The sequence below is a fragment of the Ixodes scapularis genome, unplaced genomic scaffold (assembly GCF_016920785.2).
Source record: "Ixodes scapularis isolate PalLabHiFi unplaced genomic scaffold, ASM1692078v2 PGA_scaffold12__126_contigs__length_90152505, whole genome shotgun sequence".
NCBI lineage: Eukaryota > Metazoa > Arthropoda > Arachnida > Ixodida > Ixodidae > Ixodes > Ixodes scapularis.
In genome coordinates, this window is record NW_024609838.1 from 67419632 (window position 1) to 67434266 (window position 14635).

A 14635-nucleotide genomic window follows, 5' to 3' on the forward strand; every position below is an offset into this window, starting at 1 on the left:
GCCCTTACAGTTAGGGCTGTAAACCACGTGAACGGCCGAAGGAGTTACGGCGTTCACTAGAAATAGCGCTAGGATCCAATCGTTTGGGGGGACTGGCGTTCCCGTAAATATTCTGAGCAAGAGAGTAAAGAAGTATACTTGGTAATGTGACTGAGGGAACCTTTCAAATACGGGGTTCTTGGCTGCCAGCTCCTGATATCGCGACCACTCTCTCATTGGAATCGACGGCACGTCGTACAGGATACGCCTGACCGCCGGCATAGAGCGGGCCTCCGTCCATTTCGTCTGATCACCGACCGTCTTGGCGACGTATTCGCTTACGTACGGTATGGCAAACGGCCGCCCCATAAAGAACTTTTCGAAAATCTTTTGCCTAACTTTAGCCTGGTCGGCGGCGAAGTCGCGCTTATCGTCGTATACCTGCCCCTGCCATATGGCTCCATCCATGTTCGCCTATTTAAAAAAAATATGAAGCCCGTATTTTTTAAATACGCGACAAACTTTGCCGTCAAACTCTCGCTCGTCGGAGCGATTGCCAATCGCGTGAAAAAGTTGAAAACGACTGTCAGGAGCTCGTTCCCCATGAAGCGGATCGTCGAGGAACTGCCAGAACTCAAACGACTCGGCATAACCAAGCTGGAGGACGTGTTGCATAGCGCCAGCGACTTGCGAATCACCACAAAGACCGGCACGAGCGTGGTGAACGCTTCCTCGTTCTTTAGAGCGTTACGCAACGGAGACGTCTCCAAACTCAAAAAGATGCTTGGAGCGACCGACGGAGTGCTCGACGAGACGCTACTTTCCAAGCTGGCCAAACAGAATAAGGCGGCAATCTTGTCCTCGGTGCACCAGGCGGCGGACTCTGTGGACGACACGCTCCGCACCCTGGCCAAGCAATCGGACAAGCTAAAAGACGCAGAAATTGTTGGGTCGCTCAACAAGGCGGGCTCCAAGGTGGACGCGTCCGTCCTCAAGAAGGCGGGCGTCAGCGACGAGGTTGTAGAGCAGTTAAAGTCCATCGAAAAAACGATCGCAAAGGGTGGGACGAAATTCAAGAGTAGGCTCTTTCTAAAATTGACCAACGTCGGACTGGTGCTCACGGCCGTAGGAGTGCCACTCGGTCTCGTTCTAAACACTCTCAAGGATGCCAACACGGGTTGTCTGCAGTACACAAAGTTTAGCGACGGCACCGTGGGCGTTTGCAGGGCCATCGAGTACACGCTCGTGCCGCTGCGCGAAAACACCTTCACAGACAGAGCGCCTATCAAGCCGTGTCAGTCTGTGCCGCTGCCCACCTTCGACGACGCCGACGCCGCCGACCGACCATCAAAGTCGACTCCCATGCCGAATCACCCCGGTTGCTCCGTGTTGTGCGACGACAAGTACCTGGTCCCCGACTCTACCGAGAGTCTCAGGCGCGATATGGGTTTAGACGACAGGGACGCGCTCGTGGCTTTCAATTCGCTTAAAATCAACCCGAACGTCACGTATAAGTGCAACAGCCCCTCCATCGCCGACATTGCCGGTGACATTGTCCTGGACGTTGCGCAAGACGTGGGGAAGTTTGGAAAAAGCGTATTAGGGGTCTTACCAACCCTGCTTAAAATAGGACTGGGGTTCGGAGCCGTATTTGGCATCATCGTGTTTATCGTTAAAGCCAAAGAAGCGTACGATTCATCGAGAGGACGACGACGACATTAGCGAGCGGTAAAGCTTTGTGCCGGCCAGCGCAGCCGCGGCCGGCACTCCGATCGCCTTGATCCAACGAATAGTCGACTGCCCCACGCGAGCGTCTCCTTCCCTGACAAAGTCTTGCGCGCTGGCCATGGACTCGTAGAGAAGACGCTCGAGGATTCTCTCGAGGTCGCTCGGCAGACGATCTTCTGCAACGACGGCGGCTGAGTTCAAGACTTCACCCATCAGACTTCCCTCGGTGACCGGCTCGTCTTTCCCCGTGATCGCTTCGCCGCGGCTGTTTACTTGTAGGGCGCTCAGATATTCGGCGACGTATCCTATAAACTCGTCCGTCTCCGAAATGTCGTTGCGAGGCAGCGGCACGTAATTTTCCGGATACACCTCCACCGGGTAGCTGGTCGTCGCAACGTCGGCGTTAGTCAGGTTAAACTTGTCGTTCTCGATGGCCTGGTCTACCATCTCAAACAGCTCGTCCATTGTGGTGGGCATGTTATTGAAGCCCCTCGGATCTATGGCGTCGTAGATTGCGCCCGCCATGCCGAGAACAAACATGACGACGGTGGCCACCGCGTTGGCCGTAGACGCGGCCGTGGCCACCGTCTTGGCGATGCCGAGGGCCATGCCCTGAGCCAATCTGACGAGTATGGTGGTGCCGACCCAGGCTCCAATTTTCTTTGCGCCATACTTTGTGGCAATCTTTTGGATTACCGCTCGGCTCGCGGCGGTCGTCATCTTGGACGCCACGTACTTGCTGATCTTTACGACGAGCCGCTTGACTCTGACCCTGGCCATGTCAAAGGCCACGTCACCCGCAACGGAAATGGGTACTGCCGTGTAAGGTACGCTCATTGCGCGTTCAAACTCCTCTTCCCACCTTTTCTGAAACATTGTACGTTTTGGTATCAAAAAAACATGAATCTTTACACGGCGGTCACAGCGGGAAATACCGCCAAGGGGTTTTTGCCGCACGGTGTCGTAGATGCGGTGGGCGACGACGACTACGGTCGGGACATATTTGTGAAGCTTTTGAAGAAGCACGTATCGGAGAGATCTCCCAACGTCTTCAAGATCATGTGTCAGGTCGGCGTAGTGCTGGCTCTGAGCACCGTCACCTACTTTGCCATCAACGACCTGATAAGCGAGATCAGAAAGACGTCTTCAAAGGACGACGGTCGGCACGAGGAATATAAAGAATAAAAAAAATGTACGAGATTGAACGCAAAGGGGGGTTGACCGTAGTGTTGAACATTGCCACCACGATTGTCTTTGGAGTGTCGTCCTACTTTGCGCTACAACGCGTGATGAATGCACAATGGGAAAAGAAGAAACAAGCGCATGTGGATACAAAGAAGTCGGAATCATAAAAAAAAACTATAATCACAATGCCCGATTGGAACAAGTTGCGCGACTCGTCCGCCTTTCACGTGTTCTGCAAAGTCGGGACGGCAGTCCTATTATCCACGCTCGCCATTTACGCCATCAGCGACGCCGTTGCGCACTCTCACGTGCTATTTACAAAAATCGGTGACGATGTCGATGCGTCGCGAAGAAAAGGAAGCGATACTTAGACGCTCGAGGGAAGAATTGGTCGCACAAATCGTTTCCAACGAACAGTTGACGGTCTATGAACGAGCCGAATTGATTGACGCTCTGTACGCAAAAATAAAGAGGGGGCGAGGTTCCAGTATTAAAAACATAGCATTCAGGGCCGCGATCTTTGCGTCTATACTCACACTCAGTGTGTATTACTTTATCAACAGGCGAGTGTTCGAAGATTTTTGGTACAAATACTTTAAATAAATAAATGGAGATTGCCAAACTGACGGAATGCGTTGGACCGACCGCCGACGACGACGAGGACGTGATACTCGACAAGATGGAGTTTAGTCTCGCGGACAGGAGCACTCGTTACGAACCGCCTATGGTCTGCGTTGCAAAGTCGGACGCGGTGGAAGAAGCGATGAAGCAGGCGACTCCTCATCCTTTTTGGAAAGACGACGCTGTGGAGGTGTTGGAAAGCATTCTCTCCATTCCGTCAAATTATAGCCAAGAGCACGTCGAGAAGGGAATCAAGGCCTTTCACAAATTCCTACTCCAGTTCACCGAATACAAGATGGGGCACGCGGGTATAGCACACTGGCTCTCTACGACAGAGTGTTTGGTTGACAGGTTTCGCGGAGGCCTCTTCACCTTTCGCGACGCCTTCTACAGCATGATCCCCGCGGTCATGTACAGGTGCATGAACATGGACGAGAGCGTGAACCAACTGCAAAGACTCCGTACGTTTTCCGGCCGAGGCAACGTGGTGATTGACGCGAGGCTCTACCCCTTTGACAACGTGTACGAGACCACCGGGGTCGCCTACGTATCCGAAGACGATTTAGACTCTCGGTGGGCCACGCGAATCAGCACGTGTAGAATCCCGTGGACGGACCAAGAAGACAATCTTTCTTGCGAAGACGCAATCTGCTCACCTAAGTACGACCCCAAGTTTTGCAGGAAGTCTCTGGTGCGTGTCGAAAGAGCATCGGATCCCTTGTCTATTATAAAATAAATGGACAAAGACATTTTTGGCCCCATTCAAATTTCTACGGCGCGACTCGCAGACTGCGTCAATGCGCCAGAGACTAGAATAGAACACGCGTCGGCGTTTCTCAACAACCAGGACGACTACGACGACGATCTCTTGTGCGGAGGCGACAACTTTCGGGCATGCGAAGGGAGAACGGTTGAGGCCGCGTGCGCAAAGTCCTCCGCGTCCCGACGCGACGCGACCGAGGGCGATTCCCAGATAAAGATTTTGAACAACTCTTCTCTGATTGACATGTTGACGGAAATGTTGAAGGTGGACACAAACTACGACGAGGAGGCTGTCAACGTGGCGCGAAGCTCTCTCATCACCTGTTTGGAAAAGATGTACAGGGAAAAGTACTCCTTTATGGGCATGGTCTCGCTCCTGTCGACCTGCGAAGGTCTGGTGGACAGACTCAGGGTGAAGACCATGGTCAGGGACGTATTCTTTAGTCTCCTATCTCAGGTGATATACAGGGCCATGAACATGGACCCCACTGTGGAAGGTTGTCGTCGCATGCGGACTTACAGCTGTAGGGGGAACGTTGTCATAGACACGCGCCTGTATCCCTACGACAACATCACCGAAACCACCGGCGTGGCGTACGTGTCGGAGGACGACCTCGATTCCAGGTTCGCAAACAGGGTCGCCGTGATTTACGCCGGCAAATACGCGAGCGATTACAAGCCCGTTCTAATAAACACCTGCCTCAAGAAAATTAAAGAGTTCAAGGTCGCAAACAAAAGCGGCGTCTCCAACCTACACAACGCCGACGGTATCGGCGCGAACGAGCACACTGTGAGAAGCATGGCCGAAAAGAGGCGGAGACGGCTCGCGGCCGTAGACATGAACAACACCATTGATTTTTAAAGTCGGTTAAAAAAACCACCCGCGTCCCGTCGTTCGTACCTATTCGACGATGTTCGCCAGAATATTGGATAAAGTCATGACCGACGTGGTCGCCAAAGAAAGCGCGAAGTGCGAATGTTTCATCGACTCCAACGACATCCAGGCCAAGGTGCAGGCCGCCGTCGAAGAGGTCATCGATAAAGTAGTCGTCGACCACGCGGCTGCTTCTGCCGCGGTCGAGAAGAGCGAGTCCTCTGCAAACAAGACTGTGCGTAAACGGGCAAAGGCAAAACCCAAGCCTACAGCTACCGCAGAGTCGTCCACCGCGACTAGTAAGCGCAAGAAAAAGGTGGCGGTAATTACCGCATCCAATAGCCCGGTTACGATCAAGCCATTGGTAGCAGAGAAGAAAAAGACTCGTGCCCCGAAGAAAGCCAAGAAACCGCCAGTCGTGCAAGCGGAGGTGTACTCGCAACCAGTAAACGATGCTGCAGAGTCGATAATAAACACCGTTTGAGACAAACGTCTACACGTCTGTATTTAAAAATAATGGAGGACCCAGTCGCCGGCGTTCATAGACCGCGAACAATGACGTTTCCGCAAGACAAGTATGGTAAAAGCGTTTATTACGTCGCGCACTACTATTCCATACGAAACCCGCTCGAAATGGAAGTTTCCAACAGTCCTTCCTCGATTTTCAGCATGTCCATCAAAGAGGCGGCCTGTATGCTCTGCGACAATTGCACAAAAAAAATATGCGTCTGCGTAGCGGCCATACTATTCACCACGGCGATCACGGCCATCCTCACTTTTTTCAACGTCAGGCATAACATCAACCTAGAACCGTCAATATAGGCTTCGAGGTGGGGGGTATGCCGAGCTGAAACTTGAGAAAAACGTAGTCTCTCCAGTAATCTCGCGACGCGTAGTCGTAGTTGGCCGGATCTCGGCCGGTTTCGTTGAATTCGTCGTACGTTATGGAGCGCAGGGGCATCTTGTATTTTTCGATCGCGGCGAGCATGCGCGGACTCTCGCTCATCGTGCACAGCAGCGACTTTCGTTGGGGGTCGGACAGGTCGTAGTCCTTCCATTCGGGCACGAGGCAGGTCCCGTGACCGGTGGGTGCGCGAGTGCATATCGTGTCCTCGCCAAAGGGTAGGTCGTAGTAGTTGGCCGTTTCGTAGTCTCGCTGCGTGCCGCTCACGCCAAAGCCAGTCAACATCTTTGTGGTCTTTTTGAGGTCTTGGCAAAAGCTACACGGGTCGACCTGAACGAACCAGTCCTCATTGGGGCCCGCGTAATAGTCTTCGGGAATCATGAGCGGTCCCTCTCCCCTGTTTAAGCGCACGGCTAGGGTTCCGCGCTTGGTTTCTATGGTCGTGCGCGACTTTACGTCCTTCGCCGCCCTGACGACGTTGTGCCTGAGGGCCACGCAGTGTGACGCTTCGCCCATAGGATACAGTCGGGTGACGTTGGGGTCGCCGCACCGACATCGCATGTCCCAACCGAGTCCCTCGGCGCTGGCGTGCGGTTGGGCTGCCAAGCCGGAGAAGCACGGATCGGGAAGGCATTGTAGCGGATGTATCGAGCTCGTCAACCGCACGGGATCTTCTTGGCTCTTGCAGTCGCAGACCACTCGCGGACTTCCGTCCGACAGGGCCTCGCGCAGTACGGACGCGTCAACGCCGCCGGCGAGCACTTCCGTCGGATCTATTCGAGTGCGCATCTTTCTGTCGAATAAATGCTTGAAAACGACTCGGTCTTCCAGAGTCCTCACTCCGCAGGCCACCTGGTCTCTGCAGGTCGGCCCGCCGAAAATGTCGGGAAACTTGCAGATGCACGAGGTGGTCAGCCGCCCTCCGTCGTAGGATATCACTTCGTAGCCCGTGAAGGGGTTGCAAAAGCTTACCGCCTTGTTCCTTATTCTGTTTATTACGTGTTCTTTGAGAATTTTCGGCATGCAGTAAACCTCGTCAAAGTCTAATTGGTTTTCGTTCCAATTAAATGCGACTTTACGGAATACGGCCACGTACTGTTCGCCGAGCGTGGAAGAGACGAGCTGCCTTATCGACGTTTTTTCAAACCCAGGCTCCTTTTCGCAGTCTATCAGCGACGTGCCCAGGCGTATGTTTTTCAGCTTGGTCGCGTCCCCCGAGAGGGCCACGGAGCCGTTCGCAAAGGCTTCGTGTAGTTTGCGGGTTTCGTAAATGTCGTCGGCGCTGGCTCGGCTCGCAAACACGTACCGATTACCACTCTGCTGGCGAGTCCGTTTGAAGCCTCTGCTAATCAGGGCCACGGAGGCCACGGCAGTGGCCGCGTTGCCGTACACGTAGTCCATCGTTTATTTTATATAAAGTATTCGTCTTCCGGTATTCCCTTTACAAACTGCAATCGCGCCTCGTGCGTGGCCTCGTCCAAGTTTACGGCCACGTTCCTGGCGTGATTTTCGAACCACAACCAGGGAGTAAGTTCCGGAGCTCTCGTCGGACAGAGGACGCGATCAATACCGTCGTGGAGTCGGGGGGAACAAATTGAGTAGCTGCTCAGGTGGCCCCTGGCCGGTCCCTTGTCGTAAAAGCCAACAAAGGTGCGGTCGCGGTCGGCGTACTTGGTCATCTCGCAGTTTCCGAGCGAGTGGTCGTAGTAGGCGGCCGCCTGCAGTTCGACCGTTTTCTTGCGAGAGCCGCAGTACGGATCGCAGGGGTCTTCGACGCACACGGGCGTTCCACTTCTATTGGCGTGCGGACAAACGTAGTCTGCGTCTTCGTTTCTGAACGCTGGGCCCGGGCACGCCACGTACCCCACCGGACACATGCAGGTGGTTTTACCGACCGCCGACGCGTAGCCGATAGCCACGTGAATCTGGTTGGCCACGACGCTCCTTCCCGGGAAGCAAGCGTCTCTCAGACAATGCGCGTTTAGTCGACTACTAGACCCGCCGAGTCTTCCGGCCACGTAGCCCGGCGGGCAGTTTTTGCACTCGAAGAGCCGAGGGTCGTGGTAGCCCGCTACGTAAGGCTCGCCGGTCTTTGAGTGCACGAAGGTGCCGCCTCGACAGCAAACCACTTTTCCGTCGTCGTCGACCAAATCCGGATATTTGGAGCGGCAGCGCCAAAAGGTGCTTTCGCCCAGCCTGTAACTCGTGAGCTGTCCATAAATTTCGGGGCACCTATTCTTGTCTCTCGCGGACGGCTCCATGTTCTTACCACCTAGGCCGCCCTCCAAGAGCTCGTTCACGTTGGCGCTGGGGACTTGGTTGCTCTCTAGGGTGGTTATTCGCTTGGTCGAACTGTACCTAAACAGTTCGTTTCTAACCCCAGCGCTAAGGTTGGAGCCAAGCAGCGGACAGTAGAGCACTTTGGACAAAGTGTCTGCCGCGTTCACCACGAAATAGGTCATTTTATTAACAGGGAAGATTGGCAATTCCCCTATTCGGCTTTCTCGAAAAAAGGCGTCCTAATCGCAATAACCAGTATCTATAGAGAATTTTTAATCCGAATAGGAGCGGCCCTTTTTTCTTTACTGTAGCTTTGAATTGTCTTCGCTTAAGGATCTGTCGATCGTACTCGTATTCAAATCCGCTTCTCAACAACATATCACAATCACCAACCTTTTAATTAAAATCGGCTCGAAAAAGAGTTTAAATCCACGTCGCACCACTAACGTGTAGTGGTTTCGCGCCAATTATCTTCCCGCTCAAATTGCGCGCCGTCCACACATGACGTGATATTACGTCAGCATATAACACGTGACCTTCTGCTCGCGTATGTAAATAAAGGAGCTCCCGGTTTCGCGCCCATTATCTTAACACGTGACCTTCTGCTCGCGTATGCAAACAAAGCGCGCCCATTATCTTAACACGTGACCTTCCGCTCGCGTATGCAAACAAAGCGCGCCCAGTATCTTTCCCGCTCAAATTGCGCCACGCGCTCCGCCCACGCATTATGTCATATTACGCGAGCGGCGCTGATTGGTCAGCTGATAACACGTGACCTTCTCATCATGTATATATAAATGAGCTCACAAGACCGGTTCTCTCTCTCTCTCGTCAGACGGCCACCTGCGAGGACGGCGCACGGAGCCGGCGATGCGTGAGTGCACCGTTTTTTTTTTTAATCACAGACTAACAAAATGTAGCTATTGTCGAGGGAACGTTGGACCATGTAGACATAATCGAGGCAACATGTTTTCACACTACATATAGGACGTAGTTTAAGCTTAGGCTAGTAGTAAATGAGCGTGCATTTTCTTTTTTGTCGCCAAGAAAAAAAAATGCTTTATTGTCTTGGCGCTAATAAAGAAAAGGCCTAACTAGGGCTCCATTTCTCTTAGCTATATTATGAGGTCTTTCTCTATATTGGATAGCTTTTTCGTGTTGCGAGGGACTTACGGTTTAGCTTTTATCGGCGTAGTTTCATTCGGGTTAGGGCTTAAAGAAACGATTTTTCCTTAGCCTTTATATGTGCGAGTTAAGATGAGGTAGGTAAATGCTCGATGCGATACGATCGGAGGATCTCGAAGTGTGCGTCGTATTTTTTGGTGGGAGGCTTTTTTTTTCCTCGGCTAGTCAGTGTAGCGATTTCTTAGGCAGGGGGTTGTTTTTGAAATCAGACTAGCTCTTCGCAACATGGAGAGATCCCGAGATTTGCTATTGCGTAGAAAAAGAGTCCAACTCTATATTTATATATTTAGCTACACGTAAACTATACACTATACACTTTCACTCCATCTACACCTACAAAACGTTTGTATTAGCCAGGCTAGCCAGTCGATCTCGGAGTTTTGGTTTTCCGACTCGATTTTTTGGGTAGCACGAGGGTTCCGCCTAGCGAGGATGTTTGCGCGTCTTTTTATAGGCACGTCGTAGCTGCGTCGATACTTTGCATTAATTGAAAAAGGAATGTGATCCATTCGAAGCCAATTTCTCTGCTCGTTTTTAACTAAACTGGCTTGGAAATTGAAGCACGGTCAGATTGGATCGCAAGTCCGCTCCACACATTGGCCACGTTTACATGGATGCGAATCGGATTCATGTAAAGTCGGCCCTTGATTAACGTATTTGTTTACTCCATCGAAGATAGGCTGTCTAGCATTTTTCTCTCTAGATGAACGCGGTGGTAGGCAGGTAAATGTCTCTCGACGCACTCTGCCAGTGCTCTCCAGCGTACGTCGTAAATCGGGGGTGGGTTAACTGTGTTAGGTAGCTTTCCATGAGGCAGGTGAAAAAAAAAAATGGGGTTAGCTTCTTCGTACGTTTTTAGTGGGGATGTATTGGAGAGTGCGTCTAACCTCGTATAGGGTCCGCCGCTTTTTGGGATAACTTAGCCCCGGTGTTTTACACGGTTAGTTCCAACCTCTAGCTTGTTACACAAATTAACGCACACCCTACACTCACATCTCCCCACTACATTGGACACTTTATTTTCTTAGTGTTTTTAGCTTAGAGGACACTCTCTCTGACGTAGGACGGTCAATGCATTTAACTGTGTCCCAATAGAGTGATGGAAAAAAGACAATTGCAAGTGTAAGTTTCTGACGCTCGACCGTTGTCATAGCATTATCTTGTTTTTGTCTTTTTCCTTGGTGTCCGTTGCTCTGGAGGGACGCTTTAAAAGGCAAACGACAACCAAAGGACCTTAGAGGATGTGCGCACGGGTTACGAATGACCACGCGTTTCAAAAACGTTGTTTATTTACTACTCTTTTTTTTCTACACACTGACCTAATTGGGGATTTTGCCGCGGCAGGTGAAAACTTTTTTTACTCTGATTTGGACCGTTAGCTGCCGCGGCATTAGGGGGATCTGTCTGTAGGGCTAGCAAACTGATGGTGAGGTAGGAGTAGGGTAGATGGGGAAAATGGTCATCGAATTGCCCGAGTGTACGTCCTACCCAAATGGCTCACTAGCTTAGAGTAGTTAGGGGCTCTGTATAGCTTGCAATTATTTTTGCGAGGCAGCGAACGTACTGCTGGTGAGAGTTGCGTTCCTAGCTATGCTAGGGTGTGTGTCTCACCTCTGGTTAGGAGTAATTTCTACTTGCCATCTACCCGTTTCTCAGCAAACGAGTGATGGTAAATGCACTACCGCCAGGAAGAGATACAAATACCACTAGTTGATTTCATGTTGAATATGCGCATAAAGTTGTCGACAAATGCCACCGGCACGCGCTCTTCTGTACGGGAGGCGATTGTGCATGTCGCATATGTCAGTAGGTTAAAAGTAACTTCTGACAATGACTAGCCCGGGGATACGTGGGACCAGTTTGACACAATGCTGTCGAATTCGTCTCTGCGTTTAACGAGAATACTTTGCTATAGTGATAGGCATATAATGACATGATTTTGACTGGGGATTTTGTTGAGACTTCAGGTGGTTAAAGGTGTCCGTTCTTAGTTTCAGAGGGTTGGGCATGTCGCACACCTTCTAATGCATTGACCGTCATTTCACGGGCAAACGGGAGCCTGAGCTGTTTTTTTGGCGCGTTAGAGAGTGTGGTGTCAGGGTTTCGCCGTTAGTCGGTTAGGTTGTGTGTATCTTTCTGTCCCCCATGTAGAGATGTATTAGCTAATTGACCGCAGTGCCCGAAGCCGTTTCTGTTTTCGACCATTGGCCCTTAATGATGTCTATAGAGAAAATTGTGTGTGCTAGCGTCGACAGGAACGTAGCATGGTCAGGGTGTTGCGGTCATTCCAACACACCAGGGGGTTGGGTGTGTGGTATAAGGTTAGGCTATCTAGACTGTGTCCCGTGTTTTCCGTAGCTGACATTAGGTAGGTAATTGCTACCCCAGAGGCGATTTTGCTCGTTGGGATAAACTCTCGTAAAAGCAGAGCCCCCTTTGAGCATCGCATAAGCGCGTGAGGGACAAAAAAAACTGGATGTGGATTGGAGTGGAGGTGGTTGGCCAGCTTTTAGCTCTTTTTTTTTACAAAATATACGACACGAAAGCGGTGTATCTCATACTGAAGTTGTTGTTAACCCAGAGGCGATTTTTGCTCGTTGGGATAAACTCTCGTAAAAGCAGAGCCCCCTTTGAGCATCGCATAAGCGCGTGAGGGACAAAAAAAACTGGATGTGGATTGGAGTGGAGGTTGTTGGCAAGCTTTTAGCTCCACGAAAGCGGTGTATCTCATACTGAAGTTTTTGTTAACCCAGAGGCGATTTTTGCTCGTTGGGATAAACTCTCGTAAAAGCAGAGCCCCCTTTGAGCATCGCATAAGCGCGTGAGGGACAAAAAAACTGGATGTGGATTGGAGTGGAGGTGGTTGGCAAGCTTTTAGCTCTTTTTTTACAAAATGTACGACACGAAAGCGGTGTATCTCATACTGAAGTTGTTGTTTAACGACGATTGTGCCCGCTTGTTGGCCATGAATGGCGTGTGCGTCTATCCCGAGACGATATGGAACACGGAGCCCCAACTTTATTGCCTCGAGTGCGGTCACAGTTATACGGACTTGCTGGGCGATTGGGGTAACTTTAAAAAGAAGTTGGCGTCAAAGATTCGAGAACACGATGCGGTCAACTCTGACTGCAGTTATCGAGAAAAGCGAATAAATAAATAAATAATTGATCTTTATTATTTTAAATGTCTTCGTCGTATTCTCCTTGTACCGTTCCTTTAAGTAAATAGGGGTTGACTGGGAAGGTGGGCTTGGGTTGCATCGATTGCACCACGTCTCGACCGATTTGGTCGTTTTCAAAGACTCTTTTAGCCTCTACCGACGTGTCGGAGTAGACGGCGCCATCTGCATAGACTGTAGAAATGGAAGGTTTGTTGCCGAGATTGGATAGGTTAATACTGTTGCCGTCTTCGGACGATGGAAAGTTCTTAACGCTGTCTACTTCGCTGGTCAGAGGAGTTTCCGTGGTGGACGATAAGGGTGGGTCCGGAGTTTTCAATTCTTCAATCGAAGTTGTCGAAATGCTGGGTGGTGGAATAAAGTCTTGTTCCAAGAGAGTCTCTGACATGTTGGATTGTTTGGGTGGTTCTACGGGCCTTTGCTGTTGTCTGGGCGGAGGACGAGGCTTCTTTGCCGGCAGGTACGTATCTTCGTTTTCTTCTCGTACAGACGATATGGGCGTGGGCGGATTAATAAAGTTTTGCCTCAACAGAGCGGGTGTGGGTGACAGGTCCATGTTGTACATGTGATTGAAGGCGCATAGACAGTAGCGCAAATTCGGAAAGGACTTTTTGAGTAGGTCGACGCAAAATTTGCGAGAGAGTTCGGACTCGCCGTACATGACTGGAACGCTCATGCCAGGTACGCTAATGTTGTTGGAGAGAAGATAGAGGGACTGGAGACTTTGACTCTGGATGTTGTTGAGAATATACTCTGCGGTAGTCGAGGGGTTGCTGTAGATGGACAGGGATCGCAGGCGCGTGGCGGTTTTGCATATTTGATTTATGATTTGAATGTATCTGTTGTCGCAGAATCTGGTTTCGCAGTAGACGGTGAGTTCTTGTAGTCGCTCGCCGCCCTTGAGGTGTTTGGTGCATATGCGCGTGAACATGTCTATGGGACACCGCACGTGAAAGGTTTGCAAGTGAGGTAGGAGCGGCGTGTCGCGCTTGAAGATGCACGAGTCGAGATACTTGCAGAGTGGCCCCCCTTCTACGACGGATATCTTGACCTTGAAAAGATTGACGAAGGGCCAGCGGTCTCGCGTGATGATAACTATGTTCGAGTCTTCTTCTACGTCGCCGCCAGCGCTATATTCGCGGTGCAACTCGTACGGCGGTATGTCTACGAAGGACGCCGAGGTCCAGGAATTTGCGTCGAGTTCTGGAGTTAGCCAGTATAGGTCGTCAGGGTGAGTGAGGCCAATGTGGGTCGTGTGGTCCGAAATGAGTTTGATTAGGGCGCAGGGCTTTTGAGTACGCGAGTCTAGAATCCTCACGATGTTGTTCCACTCGAAGGCCACGGGCGAGGTGTTTTCGTGTAGCATCGCGTACCAGCTTTCGCTTTGCAGGCTGCCGCAGCGGAGATACTCGAGCGAGGTAAACTTTTGGCTGTATTCGTGTTTTCCAAAGAAGGCGGGCACTGTAAAGTAGCCCATGTCTAGCACGCGGATGCTAGATGCGCACGTGTCTAGGTAGTTTATGTAGACGGGATCGGTGTGGCTACCCGAGATGGCAGGTATGGGGAAGTGGAGCCCCTCGACGTGCGCCTCGTTGCACTTGACGACGGCCCAGTTGAAGACTCGGTCGTTGGGTACGTCGAGTACAAAGGTGGCTGCCGACCCAAAGTAGGCTTCCGAAGGACATTCCGAGTTGTACTTTACGTACGAGACGGGCGCGTTTACGTTTCGTATCTCTACTGTGCTCGGGGCCTTGAGATGGCCCACGCGGATGCAGAGTGTGTTGGAGTCGACGGATCCGTCGCCCACCCAGGAGGAGAGGCGAAAGGCCTCGGTCATGGCTCTGCGGACGTAGACGGGCTGGAGCACGCTTTTGGTGATTTTGGCGTCGTCGACCCTGGGCTTGCACTTGTCTACAATTTCGAGGGATGCGAGTCCGTT

General features: G+C 51.4%; 1 long non-coding RNA gene across 1 annotated transcript; it reads left to right on the plus strand.

The window, feature by feature from the left end:
• Nucleotides 1-9168: 9168 nt before the first annotated feature.
• LOC121835386 lies at nt 9169-12692 on the plus strand. The gene is made up of 2 exons (XR_006077584.1): nt 9169-12206; nt 12378-12692. It is a non-coding gene; the product is annotated as an uncharacterized LOC121835386 (long non-coding RNA).
• Nucleotides 12693-14635: the final 1943 nt, after the last annotated feature.